General features: G+C 50.1%; 1 protein-coding gene across 3 annotated transcripts in view; it reads left to right on the forward strand.

Moving 5' to 3' along the window:
• srgap1a (SLIT-ROBO Rho GTPase activating protein 1a) overlaps window positions 1-14,725 on the forward strand; it is a 233,268-nt gene that overhangs the window by 82,332 nt on the left and 136,211 nt on the right. The window lies entirely within an intron of this gene.

The raw sequence follows: 14,725 nt of genomic DNA on the forward strand, positions 1-14,725 counted from the left end.
GGAAACCCATGCAGACACGGGGAGAATGTGCAGACTCCACACAGACAGTCGGGAATTGAACCCGGGTCTCTGGCGCTGTGAGGCAGCAGTGTTAATCCACTGTGCCGCCACGCTGCCCATGGCCAGGATTGAAAAAAAAAATCACGGGATATGGGCTATACCAGTACTTGCTGCCCATCCCTAACTCCCCTTGAAAAGGTGGCGCCAGGGACCCGAGTTTGATCCCCGGCTTGGGTCTCTCGGCAGAGACTTCACATTCTCCCCGTGTCTGCGTGGGTTTCTCCCGAGTGCTCTGGTTTCCTCCCACAGTCCGAAAGATGTCCTGGTTAGGGTGTATTGGCCGTGCTAACTTCTCCCTCAGCGTACCTGGACAGGTGCTGGAGTGTGGCGACTAGGGGATTTTCACAGCCTTCTTAGAAATCAATCAAATAAACCCTACAGTGCAGAAAGAGGCCATTCGGCCCATCGAGTCTGCACCGGCCACAATCCCACCCAGGCCCTACCCCCCATATCCCTACACATTTTACCCACTCATCCCTCTAACCTACGCATCTGAGGACACTAAGGGACAATTTTAATGGCCAATCCATCTAACTTGCACATCTTTGGACTGTGGGAGGAAACCGGAGCACCCGGAGGAAACCCACGCAGACACGAGGAGAACGTGCAAACTCCGCACAGACAGTGACCCGAGCCAGGAATCGAACCCAGGCCCCTGGAGCTGTGAAGCAGCAGTGCTAACCACTGTGCTACCATGCCACCCTTCTTGAAGCACTGCAGTTCATGTGGTGTAGGTACACCCACACTGAATATTGTCAGGGTAATTTATTTTACATCTTGGCTTGTAATGAAATATCTTTGTAAGCGGCCTTCCCACTGTGGATTCATTTGAAAACCGTATTTTTGACTCTGCCTATTTATAAACATACAAAACAGGAAGTGTCCATCTGCTCTTGGGTGAAGTGAAGAAATGGGAATCTGTCTATGGCAGTGTGAAGTTCACAAAAATGTCTCCATGGAAGTTATCAGGGCTGTTACGGTCCTGAGAGATTACACAAAGATACCAGGACACCAGTGACATGCAACATTATTTGCAGAACTGTTTACCGTTTCGCTGTGTGGAATTTTAATTCAGCGTAAGACAAAGCTTCTCCGGGCAGCCTAGTCTGCGTATGTGTTAGCTATCATCATGGTCTTTCTGTGGTTCTTTCTCAATCTACCCACTCTCTGTGTGATGTTTAGTAACCAAGGGTGGGCTGACTTGGAAAGGTTGTTATATTAGCCCTGCTGGAACTAAAGATTTCCATTAATAAAGTGTTTCTAGATTAGGGCACGCTGATACAGTGGTTAACACTGCTGACTCACAGTGGCAGGGACCCGAGTTTGATTCCTGGCTTGGGGCACTGTCTGTGCAGAGTCTGCACATTCTCCCCATGTCTGCATGGGTTTTCCCCCAGTGCTCCAGTTTCCTGCCACAGTCCAAAGATGTGCTAGTTAGGTACACTGACCATGCTAAATTCTCCCTCGGTATACCCATCCAGTGCCGGAGTGTGGTGTCTAAGGGATTTTCATAGTAACTTAATTGCAGTGTGAATGTAGGCCTATTTTTGATTACTAGATAAAGTTTATTTTAAAGATAAGGCAGAATTTTACATCCCCTGCCAGCAGGTTTGTAGGCAGCTTTTTTTAATAATTCGTGGGACATGTGCGTCGCTGGCTGGGCCTGCATTTATTGCCCATCCCTAGTTGCCTGAGGGCAGTCGAGAGTCCACCACATCTCTGTAGCTCTGGAGTCACATGTGACCAAACCAGGTAAAGACTACTGGTTTCCTTCCCAAAAGGACATTAGTGAACCAGATGGGTTTTTCCGACGATTGACAATGGTTTTATGGTCATCGGTAGATTCTTAATTCCAGATTTTCATTTTGTTGAATTCAAAATTTGGGCAGCACGGTGGCACAGTGGTTAGCACTGCTGCTTCACAGCTCCAGGGACCTGGGTTCGATTCCCAGCTTGGGGTCACTGTCTGTGTGGAGTTTGCACATTCTCCTTGTGTCTGCATGGGTTTCCTCCGGGTGCTCCGGTTTCCTCCCACAGTCCAAAGATGTGCTGGTTAGGTTGATTGGCCGCGCTAAAATTGCCCCTTAATGTCCTAAAATGCTTAGATTAGAGGGATTAGTGAGTAAAATATGTGGGGATGTAGGATAGGGCCTGGGTGGGATTGTGGTTGGTGCAGACTCGATGGGCTGAAAGGCCTCTTTCTGCACTGTAGGGTTCTGTGATCTATGATCTGCCCGCAACGTTGCTCTTGGATGGTTGAGGCCTGGGTCGGCCCACTCTCAGTACAGTTAAAGCCTTTAAATGGCCAATTATTGACCACCTAAAGGCTGTTTCCTACTCAGGCTCAACTTTCAGGATGGTGAGGGGAGTTCTAGGGCGGGGAGGGGGGAGCTAAAAATTAACCCTGTTCAGGTCTCGGACAGGAAAGCGGGGTCGGTGGGCCTCCATCAACGGCTTCCAACAACGTCCGGCATCCACCACCCAAGGAGGTCTTGCCCCTGTCGATCCTCAGTGCACCACCCATCCGCCCCAGCTTCTCCATAAACACCACACCCCCCCCCCCGCACCCACTCCCATTGCCCTGGGCCTCCTCTGCACACCTCCTGCCCAGAGACTCCCGAGACATGCCTCGTTCCGGATTCCTGTGACTTAAGGTGGGATTTTCCGGCCTATGTCTTCCAGCGGCAGAGGCAACTTGCCATTGGCAAGTTGGGAACTTCTGGAATTTTGCATGGCTTGGCCCTCCCACCCTTGGGGAAACCAGCGTGTTAGGTGGGAGGGGGGTGTTGTCTTAGGCAAAATCGGAAGATCGCACCAGCAGGAAGGGTTGGAAAAAATCCCGCAATTCGGTTCGGGGGATAGCTTGCAGTTCCAGTCCTGTCCACTGCAGCTTCTGGCGCTGTAGGGGGCTCGAGAGCCCTCTGAGGTGGGACTTCCTCTCAAGTGAGGGACGGGAGTCTCACCTCGAGGTAATTATCATTTGTTGGAGGGTTAAACGGCTGCTGGCCATTGGTAGGGATGTGTTCTCCGCAAACTCTTTGGATTGCGGGAAGTGAAACCGGTCATCCTAAAATTCCTGGCCATTGTGCTTTTGAAGTGTAGTCACTTTTGCAATGTAGGAAACGGGGCAGCAGGTTGTACCCAAGGCCCCACGACAACAATAGGATGCATAACCTGCTACTAGTGATAACTGTTGGAATAACTGTTGGCCATGAAACTGGGGGTGATTCACCAGATTCTCTTCGAAATGGAGTCATGGGATCTTTTGTACACAACTGACGGAGCAGCTGGGGCCTCTGGCCTGAAAGAAAGTGCCTCTGACACAGCAGCACTCCCTCAGTACGGCACGCCCGCAGCACTGCACTGGAGAGACAGCCTAGGTTTTCCACTCAGTCCCTGGGTGGCGCCTGAATCCACAGACTCACAATGAGAATGAGACCACTGTTGCCCCCAAGGTCAAGTGGAGGTAGCGCTCCACAAACCATGCGTCCTCTTCAGGACATTGACCAATTCTGACCGGCGATTTGATTGAGTTTGAGCCCAACCAGTCAATACCAGTTAGCACAGGGCTTTGGAAAAGTTTAAAGTTTATTTATTATTGTCACAAACAGGCTTATATTAACACTGTAATGAAGTTACTGTGGAAATCTCACTCTGGCACCTGTTTGGGTACACCAAGGGAGAATTTAGCATGTCCAATGCACCTAACCAACATGTCATTTGGACTGTGGGAGGAAACTGGAGCACCAAGAGGAAACCCATGCAGACATGGGGAGAACATGCAAACTCCACATAGACTGTGAACTGAGCTGGGATTCGAACCCAGGTCCCTGGCTTTGTGAGGCAGCAGTGCTAACCACTGTGCCCATGGCCAGGATTTTAAAAAAATCATGGGATATGGGCAATGCCAGCAATTGCTGTCCATCCCAACTGCCCTTGAGAAGGTGGTGATAAGACCATAAGACATAGGAGCAGAATTAGACCACTCAGCCCATTGAATCTGTTCTGCCATTCAAACATGGCTGATAGTTTTCTCACCCCCATTGTCCTGCCTTTTCCCCATAACCCCTGATCCCCTTATTAATCAAGAACCTATCTATCTCTGTCTTAAAGACACTCAATGACCTGGCCCCCACAGCCTTCTGCGGCAAAGAGTTCCACAGATTCACCACTGTCTGGCCGAAGAAATTCCTCCTCATCTCTGTTCTAAAGGGTTGTCCCTTTAGCCTGAGGTTGTGTTCTCTGGTTCTAGATTTTCCTACTAGTGGGAACATCTTCTCCATGTCCCTTCACAGCCTTCTTGAACCACTGCAGTGCATGTGGCGGAGGTACACCCACAATGCTGTTGATTGGGGAGTAGGGCCACACTGAATGTCTTGGCTTGTAATGAAATAACTCTGTCAGCGGCCTTCCCACTGTGGATTCACTTGAAGACTGTATTTTTAACTCGGCCTATTAAAAGTACAAAACAGGAAGTGACTATCTGCTCTTGGATGAAGTGGAAACCACAGCGCTAACCACTGTATCACCATGTCGTCCCGTTGTCTGCAGTGATTTGCAAAGAGATATCTAGCTGGCCTGAGCTTAATAAACCACCTCTCCCTTTACTCAGCCAGAAAGACTAATGTCAACTTTAGCACCTTCTGTTTTGCCTGGCTGAGATTAAACTCCATTTCACATCGGGCTTTGTGTATCTGTGCAATGAATACCACATCAGACGGCGCACCTCCCCAGTCAGAGAGGCTGAGGAAGTGGTTAAGTGTTGAGCAACGAACCACAGACAGAAACCTAAGGACCCGTATCTCCTCCCCAAAAATATTTATAGGATCAAGAGAAACCAGAGGAGCATAACTCTATCATGACAAAAAGCAATGAATGTGGCCCAATCCATCACGCAAACCAGCCTCCCATCCATTAACTCTGTCTACACTTCTCGCTGCCTCGACAAAGCAGCCAGCATAGTTAAGGACCCCGGGCACCCCGGACATTCTCTCTTCCACCTTCTTCTGTCAGGAAAAAGATACAAAAGTCTGAGATCACGTACCAACCAACTCAAGAACAGCTTCTTCCCTGCTGCTGTCAGACTTTTGAATGGACTTACCCCTCGCATTAAGTTGATCTTTCCCTACACCCTAGCTATGACTGTAACACTACATTCTGCACCCTCTCCTTTCCTTCTCTATCAACGGTATGCTCTGTCTGTATAGCGCGCAAGAAACAATACTTTTCATGTATGTTAATACATGTGACAACAATAAATCAAATCAAATCAAAATCTTGTACTTTGACTCCGCAATGATCAAACTTCTGCCATTTATCATGTTTATGTAGTGCATGTGCACAAGTCTTTGTAAAGAGATTGCGAGTTAAAATACATCCGGATCAAATCATTGGGAACCATGCTGAGGTTATAAGAAGAGTGGAAGCACTTTAAACTCTTTTATTTACAACTGCTGTGATTCAGTCTCCTGCCATGGAGGAACTTGATTGCTGCTTGGTATTGATGTGACATTGGGCAGTGCTGACACCTGAGCTTGTTTAATGGTGATTCATGAAACTCGGTTGTGATTCACGGCTGGAATATTTATGAAGATATTGTTACGTGATTAATGTTTTGCACACACTGATATTTTTGTGTCGCTGTCTGGTTGCTGTTACTGTGCAAAGCCCCTGCACTGGGTATCCCTCTCTCCACCACCACCTTCTCCCCGACCCAATCGACCCGCTTTAGTTACCTCCCTCCCTACCTCTCCCACTCACTGTGCCCCTCCCTCACCCTTGGACCCTTCCCCTTTTTTGATGAGATGTAAAACCAAATCCCACTGCCATCGCTGCTGAAGGTGAGCAGGAATTACTCTCTGGTGTCCTGCCCAGTATTGACTCTCGAAGTTGGAGAGTTTATTTATTAGTGTCACAAGTAGGCTGACATTCACACTGCGATGAAGTTACTGTGAAAATTCCTTAGTCGCCGCACTCGAACGTCTTGGTTGGGAACCAAGTTGACGGATTTGTAGAGTTATCTGATGCCAACATGCCGTTAAATAAAAACAGGAAGTGCTGGAAAAACGCGGCAGGTCTGACAGCGTCTGTGGAGAGAAAAACATAGAAACTAGAAGCAGGAGTAGGCCATTCGGCCCTTCGAGCCTGCTCCACCGTTTATTGTGATTATAGCTGATCATTGAATACAATATCCTGATCCCGCCTTCCCTCCATATCCCTCGATCCCTTTCACCCCAAGAGCTATATTTAATTTCTTCTTGAAATCAATGTTTTGGCCTCAACTACTTTCTGTGGCAGTGAATTCCACACATTCACCACCTTCTGGGTGAAGAAATTTCTCCTCAGCTCAGTTCTAAAAGGTTTACCCCTTATCCTCAAACGATGGTCCCTAGTTCTGGACTCCCCCACCATTGGGAACATTCTTTCTGAATCTACCCTGTCCCACCCTGTTAGAATTTTATAAGTTTCTGAGATCCTGTCTCACTCGTCTAAACTCCAGTGAATATAATCCTAACCGATTTAGTCTCTCCTCATATGACACACCTGCCACCCCAGGAATCAGTCTGGTAAACCTTCACTGCCCTTCCTCTATAGCAAGGACATCCCTCCTTAGATAAGGACACCAAAACTGCACACAATACTCCAGGTGTGGCCTCACCAATGCCCTGTACAGTTGCAGCAAACATACCCCATACTCAAATCTTCTTACTCAAATCCTCTTGATATGAAGGCCAACGTACCATTTGCCTCTTTATTGCCAGCTGTACCTGCGCACTCACTTTCAGTGACAAAGTAAATGCTTCGAGTCCAACATGACTTCTTCAGAACTGTCTGATCCCACTACTGCCTCGTAGCGCCAGGGACCTGGGTTCGATTCCCGGCTTGGGTCACTGTCTGTGCGGAGTCTGCACGTTCTCCCTGCGTAGATTTCCTCTGGGTGCTCCAGTTTCCTCCCGCAGTCCAAAAGACACGCTGATTAGGTTCATTGGCTATGCTAAATTCTCCCTCAGTGTACCCGAACAGGTGCCGGAGTGTGGCGACTAGGAGATTTTCACAATAACTTCACTGCAATGTTCGCTTGTGACACTAATAAATAAACTTCATCCCAACATGCCCTTACTCCTTGGCCTTCCTTCACTCCTCCTCCCTCGCTCTGTTCATCCCCTCTCTTGCCTCCCTCTTCTTCCCTCATTCCTGCCCTCCTCCTCCTCCTCCGATTCTCTCACTCCCACCCTTCTCCTTCTTCTCCGTCTCCCTCATTTTCACACCTTGGCTGAGCTGTGTTTCATGCGCAGTGTCCCCGAGGTGACCTCGTAACCTCAAGGGCGCCGATGGGCACTTTCTAAACCTCGAGGTGTGATTGTGTCCTTGAAGGATCCTGTGTGACAGGGAGGTGGAGTTCGGTGGGGATGGGGGCCACATTTAATTCTGCCTTCACTCAGTGTTTTAATGAGGTGCTGGCAGGAGACGTGTTGATGGATGGTGATGTGTGACAACCTTCGCTGATTAAATCAGCTTGTATAAGGAGCACTGCAGCTCACCCTCTGACTGGACCATTAGATTGCCAGGTTGTATCTCACTGAACATTGCAGCAGAATCAGGTGAGAGTTTTCTGCCTCTTGCCCGCGTTGAGGCCACTCAATCTCGTTCATCTACTCACAAGCTTGCTGCGAGCAAAGTCATGGTTTTCACACTCCCGTGATCACAAACCAAGTCTCACACTCGACCCAGGGTTCAACGGGCAGCACTTTTGCCCCTGAGTCCGTGTTTTCGGGGTTTGAGTTTCACTCCAGGATTACTTGTCCCGTTTTCATTAATGTCCGTGTGTGAGAGATTCGGTATTTCCCGTGGGAATCGTTGGCAGTGCTTGTCGTAGCTTTGGATACACTGCTTCCTTACACGAGGGAAGTGTCCTTGGAGTGGTCCACAGTCAGCTGATGCAGGCTGGCTTCAGATATATAAACAGTGGAGAATTATCAGAGCCCCCCACCCCCCACACTCCGCGTGGTTCCACCCAGCCCCCCCCCCCCTCCCCCACACCCCGCATGGTTCCACCCAGCTCTCCCGCACCCCGCATGGTTCCACCCAGCCCCCCCTCCCCCCCACCCCACATGGTTCCGCCCAGCACCCCCACGCACCCCGCATGGTTCCACCCAGCCCCCCCTCCCCCACATGGTTCCACCCAGCACCCCCACGCACCCCGCATGGTTCCACCCAGCACCCCCCCACACCCCGCATGGTTCCACCCAGCCCCCCTCCCCCACACCCCACATGGTTCCACCCAGCACCCCCACGCACCCCGCATGGTTCCACCCAGCACCCCCCCACACCCCGCATGGTTCCACCCAGCCCCCCCTCCCCCACACCCCACATGGTTCCACCCAGCACCCCCACGCACTCCGCATGGTTCCACCCAGCACCCCCCCACACCCCGCATGGTTCCGCCCAGCACCCCCCCCCATCCTGCATGATGCCATTGAGATCTACCCTCCCCGCATGGTGTCACTTGGTCTTGTTCCCCACCTTTCCCCGCATCGTGCCACCCAGCCCCCCCCACCTCCACACAGCATGGTTCCAACTAGCCCCCCCCCAACCCCACATGGTGCCACCCAGTCCCCCCCAGCCCACATGATGCCACCCAGCTCTCCCCCACCCCACATGGTGCCACCCAGCCCTCCCCCAACCCACATGGTGCCACCAAGCCCCCTACCCCACATGGTACCACCCAGCCCCCTCACCCCACATGGTGTCACTGAGCCCTACCCTCCCCACATAGTGCCGCTCAGTCTTGTTCCCCACCTTTCCCAGCAGAGTGCCACCCAGCCTCCCCACCCCCCCCACTTGGTTCCACCCAGCTCCCACCCACCCTGCATGGTTCCACCCAGCCGCTCCCCCCCCCAACCCACATGGTTCTACCCCGCCAGCCCCCCCCACCCTGCATGGTGCCACCCAGTCAGACCCCCCCCCCCCCACCCTGCATGGTGCCACCCAGCCCCTCCCCCATCCCACATGGTGCCACTGAGTCTTATTCTCCACCTTCTCCTGCATGGTGCCACCCAACACCCCAGGCCTATCATTGCAGTACAATGGCTGAGGTAGCAAACTTGAACGGGAAAAGGTGTTAACTTTCAATGAAAGATGTTGACAGAAAAGCAAGATGAAGAATCATGGTAACCCTAATCCAGTGTCGCTGTGGTGTGGGAGGGGGGTTAGCAGAGGGGGTGGGAGCAATCACACTGTCTGCTCTTGGTGCTGCGCTTAATGATAGTGCCAAGGTATGCTCTGTAAACGTGAGATCATAGAATCTCTACAGAAGGGGATCATTCGGCCCATCAAATCTGTACTGACCACAATTCACCCACGCCTTATCATCTTATACCCATGTCTTTACCCTGCTGATCTCCCTGACACTAAGGGGAATCTTAGCATGGCCAGTCCACCTAACCAGCACGTCTTTTGGACTTTGGGAGGAAACCGGAGCACATAGACATGGGGAGAATGTGCAAACTCCACACAGACAGTGACCCGAGGCCAGAATTGAACCCAGATCTCTGATACTGTGAGGCAGCAGTGCTAACCACTGTACCACCGTGCCGCCCAGTGAAGATGAGAGCATTTGAGGGGAATCCTGATAAACAGACAAGAGAAAAAGGAGCAAATGGACACGTTGGGTGAGTGTGATTAGGGGAAAAGGATAATGAAGGGAATATTGACTGAGTCCAATGGAGAGGAGCGAGAGAAGGTTTGCATGAAACATAAATACCAGCATTGGTCTGCTGGGCAGAATGGCCTGTTGCCTTGCTGGATAGTCCATGTAACCAAAGCAGATTGCCACCGAGGAAGCGATTTGTAAGTGTTCGTAAACACCTGGACTGCAAACCTATTCCCCGCCCTTTGGCACATTGCCCGCTATTACTTATCCTTGTATTTTATATGTTCATGGGATGTGAGCACTAATGGCTAGGCCAGCATTCGTTACTCATATCTACTGGCCCCGGAGAAGGTGGTGATGAGTCGCCTTCTTGAACCGCTGCATGCGGTGTAGGTACACCTGCAGTGCTGTTAGCGAGAGACTCAGAAATGTATGGGTTGGAGTTGATTGGACCAATCCCATGTTACTGAGCGCTGAACCCAAATTTTGGTGAATTTTGGGCGATTTTTGTGAGGGTTTGTAAGAATGGTACAGAAGGGGAGACTGTGGGGTAGTGGTATTATCACTGGATTTGTAACCAGAGACGCTAGGCAATATCTGGAGACCTGGGTTCAAATCCCACCGCGGCAAATGGTGAAATTTGAATTCAATAAAAATCTGGAATTAAAAGTCTATTCGTAGAATCCCTACAGTGCAGAAGGAGCCCATTTGGCCCATCGAGTCTGCACCGACCTCAATCCCACTCAGGCCCTATCCCGTGCATTTACCCTAGTTAGTCCTCTGATACCAAGGGGCAATTTAGCATGGCCAATCCACCTAACCTGCGCATCTTTGGGGTGTGGGAGGAAACCGGAGCACCTGGTGGAAACCCACGCAGATGTGGGGAGAATGTGCAAACTCCACACCGACATTGACCCAAGCCGGGAATCGAACCCGAGTCCCTGGCGCTGTGAGGCAGCAGGACGAACTATTGTGCCACCTGATGACCATGAAACCATTGTCGGAAAAACCCATCTGGTTCACTAACGTTCTTTTTTTTCATTCATTCATCGGACATGGGCATCACTGGCTGGCCAGCATTTATTGCCCATCCCTAGTTGCCCTAGTGGGCAGCTAAGTGTCAACCACATTGCTGTGGCTCTGGAGTCATGTGTAGGCCAGACCGAGTAAGAATGGCAGATTTCCTTCCCTAAAGGACAGCAGTGAACCAGATGGGTTTTTCCAACAATGGTTTCATGGTCATCAGTAGATTCTTAATTCCAGATTCTTTTTTTTTAAAATTGAATTCAAATCCCACCATTTGCTGTGGTGGGATTCGAACCCGGGTCTCCAGATCATTAGCTGACTTTCTGGATTAAGTGTCTAGCGATAATACCACTAGGCCATCGCCTCCCCTTTAGAGGAAGGAAATCTGCTGTTCTTACCTGGTCTGGCCTACATGTGACTGCGGAGCTACAATGGTGCGGTTGACTCTCAAACGGCCCCTGAAACTGGGGGGCTGTTAGGGATGGGCGATAAATACTGGACCCAGCCGGCACTGCCCACGTCCCACAAAATGAATGAAGACAAATTGCCACTGCAGTTAAATCTGTCGGGGTGATGACCATGTAACATTGATGAGTTGACAGATGTATCAGTTTTGCGATTATCAGCTCCGGGCAATTGTTTCAGAGTCCGTGCTCAGCAGCTAGGGTTGATCCACTTACGTGATTCACTGAAGGCAAACAGAGGGATGATGGTGCCATGTTTGTTTAGACAGCAGTGTGGCTTTTACCCTCTGCCCTGCCCTCGCAGGAACTCCACTCAGTGTCGAATCTCTGAGTCTGGTCCATTTTTCTCAAGTATTTACTATGTCAGCAGAAAGTCCTGACATTTAGTATCCCCCCCACCGTCACAATGCGAATACAGAGGCTTCAGCTATGACCTGTTTTAATGTCCTGGCTGGCATTTTAACTTGTGATACTTTCTTTTTTATTAATGAAAGACGCAGTTCACTCGAGCTTTCTGGAATGAGGATGTTTCTAATTTACCCATTGTTCTGTGAGATTTGGGGGCGGCACGGTGGCACAGTGTTTAGCACTGCCGCCTCATAGCACCAGGGAACCGGGTTCGATTCCTGGCTCGGGTCACTGTCTGTGCGGAGTCTGCACATTCTCCCCGTGTCTGCGTGGGTTTCCTCCAGGCGCTCCGATTTCCCCCCATAGTCTGAAAGATGTACCGCACTGGGAGGGTCAGCTTAGAATGCTACCCTTCAAGGCTGAGATTTTCCAGTCTCGCATGCCCCTCTACTACTGCCAGCGTGAATGGAGAATTTGGCGCTCAGTGGGTCTGGAAAATCTTAGCCGTGGACAAGGCTGGAGAATTGTGTTATACATTAACTATGAATGTCGGGGGCATGATTGGAAAATTTGCAGATGACGCAAAGATTGGCCAGGTAGTGGATAGTGTAGAGGACAGCTGTAACCTCCAGAACAAGGTAGATGGGTTGGTGGAGTGGGCGGTAAAATGGCAGCTGGGTTTTAACATAATGTGAGGTAATGCATTTAGTGGGGTCAAACAGTCTTAGGGAATATACAATAAATACAAAGAGGGGCAGATGAAGTGAGAGATCTTGACGTAGAAGTACATGGGCAGCATAGTAGCCCAGTGATTAGCACTGCTGCTTCACAGCTCCAGGGACCTGGGTTCGATTCCCGGCTCGGGTCACTGTCTGTGTGAAGTTTGCACATTCTCCTCGTGTCTGCGTGGGTTTCCTCCAGGTACTCCAGTTTCCTCCCACAGTCCAAAGATGTGCAGGTTAGGTTGATTGACCATGCTAAAATTGCCCCTTAGTGTCCTGGGATGCATACGTTAGAGGGATTAGTGGGTAAATGTGTAGGGATTATGGGGGTAGGGCCTGGGTGGGATTGTGTTCGGTGCAGACTCGATGGGCCGAAAGGCCTCTTTCTGCACTGTAGGATTCTATGGTTCTATGGTACACAGTTCCCTAAGGCAGCACCTCAAGTAGACAAGATTGTAAAGAAGGCATATGGAATTGTCTCCTTCATTGGCAGAGGTATAGAATATACAAGTAAGGATGGAATGTTGGGATTGTATAAAACACTGGTGAGGCCTCAACTGGAGTATTGTGCGCAGTTCTGGTCACCACATTGCAGGAAGGATGGACTTGCTCTGGAGAGAGTGCAGAGGAGTTTTATAAGAATGTTGCCAGGGTTAGAAAAGTGCCCTGTGAGAAGAGATTGGGTAGATTGGAGTTATTTTCCTTGGAACAAAGAAGGCTGAGGGATGACTTGATAGAGATGGACAAAATTATAAGGGGAAAAGAAAGAGTGGACAGGATAGTATTCTTTCCCTTGGTGGCGAATTCCCAGGGGACACAGATTCAAGATAAGTGGCAATAGGTGTAGAGGGGACATGAGGAAGAACGCAGAGGGCGGTGGGGATCTGGAATTCACTGCTGGAGACAGAGACCTAAACTCTTTTAAAAACTACCTGGATCAGCAACTTAAGTGCTGTAGAGTACAGGGCAATGGGCCAGGTGCAGGAGGGTGGGATTAGGAAGGGCACCTAGGTGTCCTTGGGTTGGCATGGAGAAGATGGACCAATTGGCTTCCTCCTATGCTGTAATTTTTCTATGGCTCAGTGTGGCAGTGTGGCATGATGGTTATTACTGCTGCCTCACAGTGCCAGGGACCCGGGTTCAGTTCCCAATTTGGGTCACTGTCTGTGTGGAGTCTGCACATTCTCCCAGTGTCTGCGTGGGTTTCCTCCGGGTAGCCCAGTTTCCTCCCACAGTCTGAAAGACGTGCTGGTTAGGGTGCATTGGCTGTGCTAAATACTCCCTCAGTGTGTCCGAACAGGAGCCGGAGTGTGGCAGCTGGGGGATTTTGACAGTAACTTCATTGCAGCGTTAATGTAAACCTTCCTCGTGACACTAACAAATAAGGGACGAACACGTTCAGTGAGCTTGTAGCACCGGGCGATTTGAAAACGGAGTGCACTTGGCGAAAACTGTGAGCAGGAAATGTTACCGTGTGTGGCCAGGACATAAGTCTATCTTATATAACTTGTTGTTTTGCAGCGAAACCTGCTGCTTGTGCTGGAATAAAGATGTGTTGTATCTTAATTGGAACAGAAGTGAATCGTGTGCGAGACTTGTCTTCCTCCTTTGATAAAGTTGTACTTGAAGTGGCAGCCCAGCGTGAACTGTCAATGTCAACAACCTCCTCTTCAATTATTGTGTTCTCCATTGCAATTCAGACAGTGTTGCTGCATCAGCGCATTCCCAGCCTTTGGAAGGCCATTGCCTGCTTTAGCAATGAGGGCTGTCCCTCTCAGTCCACCCTTTCTCTTTCTCTGCCGCGTAGCTGCTTGTTGACTGGCACTTGGACCGTCTGCCTTTTTGTTCGGAGATTACCGGCTAAGTGAAGTTCATCTCAAAAGCCCCGGCAATTGGAGAGTTCAAATAGTCATTCCTTTCCTCTGGTACGCGGCCACCCCCCGTCACGTGTTGGGCTCCGACCAGTAACCTTAGTCCTCGTTTTATTGTGTTCTATTAATTTGGTCTCTCCTCTGTTGCCAAGCTGAGCCTGGGCTTGCTGGAGTCAAAGCCAGCACCGTTTGCAGGATAAGACTGGCAGAGAGAGGATAATGAGGCACGCAAAACACTTTGCGGGGAAGCTTAAAGGTATCGCTGGTTCTGTAACCCCCTGTGCCAAGGGAATTAATGTTTAATAAGCTGCTACCAATGTTCCCGCAAAGTGAATAACAGTCGCCAGTCTAAAGTTGCTTACTTGAGTGGAGTTATCAACTGCGGGCACTCCTGTGGGCTGCTGTGGAAGGATATTTTGCAGTTCATTAGCATCTGAGCATGGTATCAGTTGAGAGAGTTGTTTTAATATAACTTCACACTGAGACACGGGTGGTCAAAAGGAGCAGCATGAGTTGGAAGGGGGAATGTGTTTTGCGCAAAAAATAGTTGAATTGTTTTGTGTTCTCTCTGTCTTTTCTTTC

The sequence above is a fragment of the Carcharhinus amblyrhynchos genome, chromosome 6 (genome assembly GCF_965287045.1).
Source record: "Carcharhinus amblyrhynchos chromosome 6, sCarAmb.v2.hapA, whole genome shotgun sequence".
In the NCBI taxonomy this organism is placed as follows: Eukaryota; Metazoa; Chordata; class Chondrichthyes; order Carcharhiniformes; family Carcharhinidae; genus Carcharhinus; species Carcharhinus amblyrhynchos.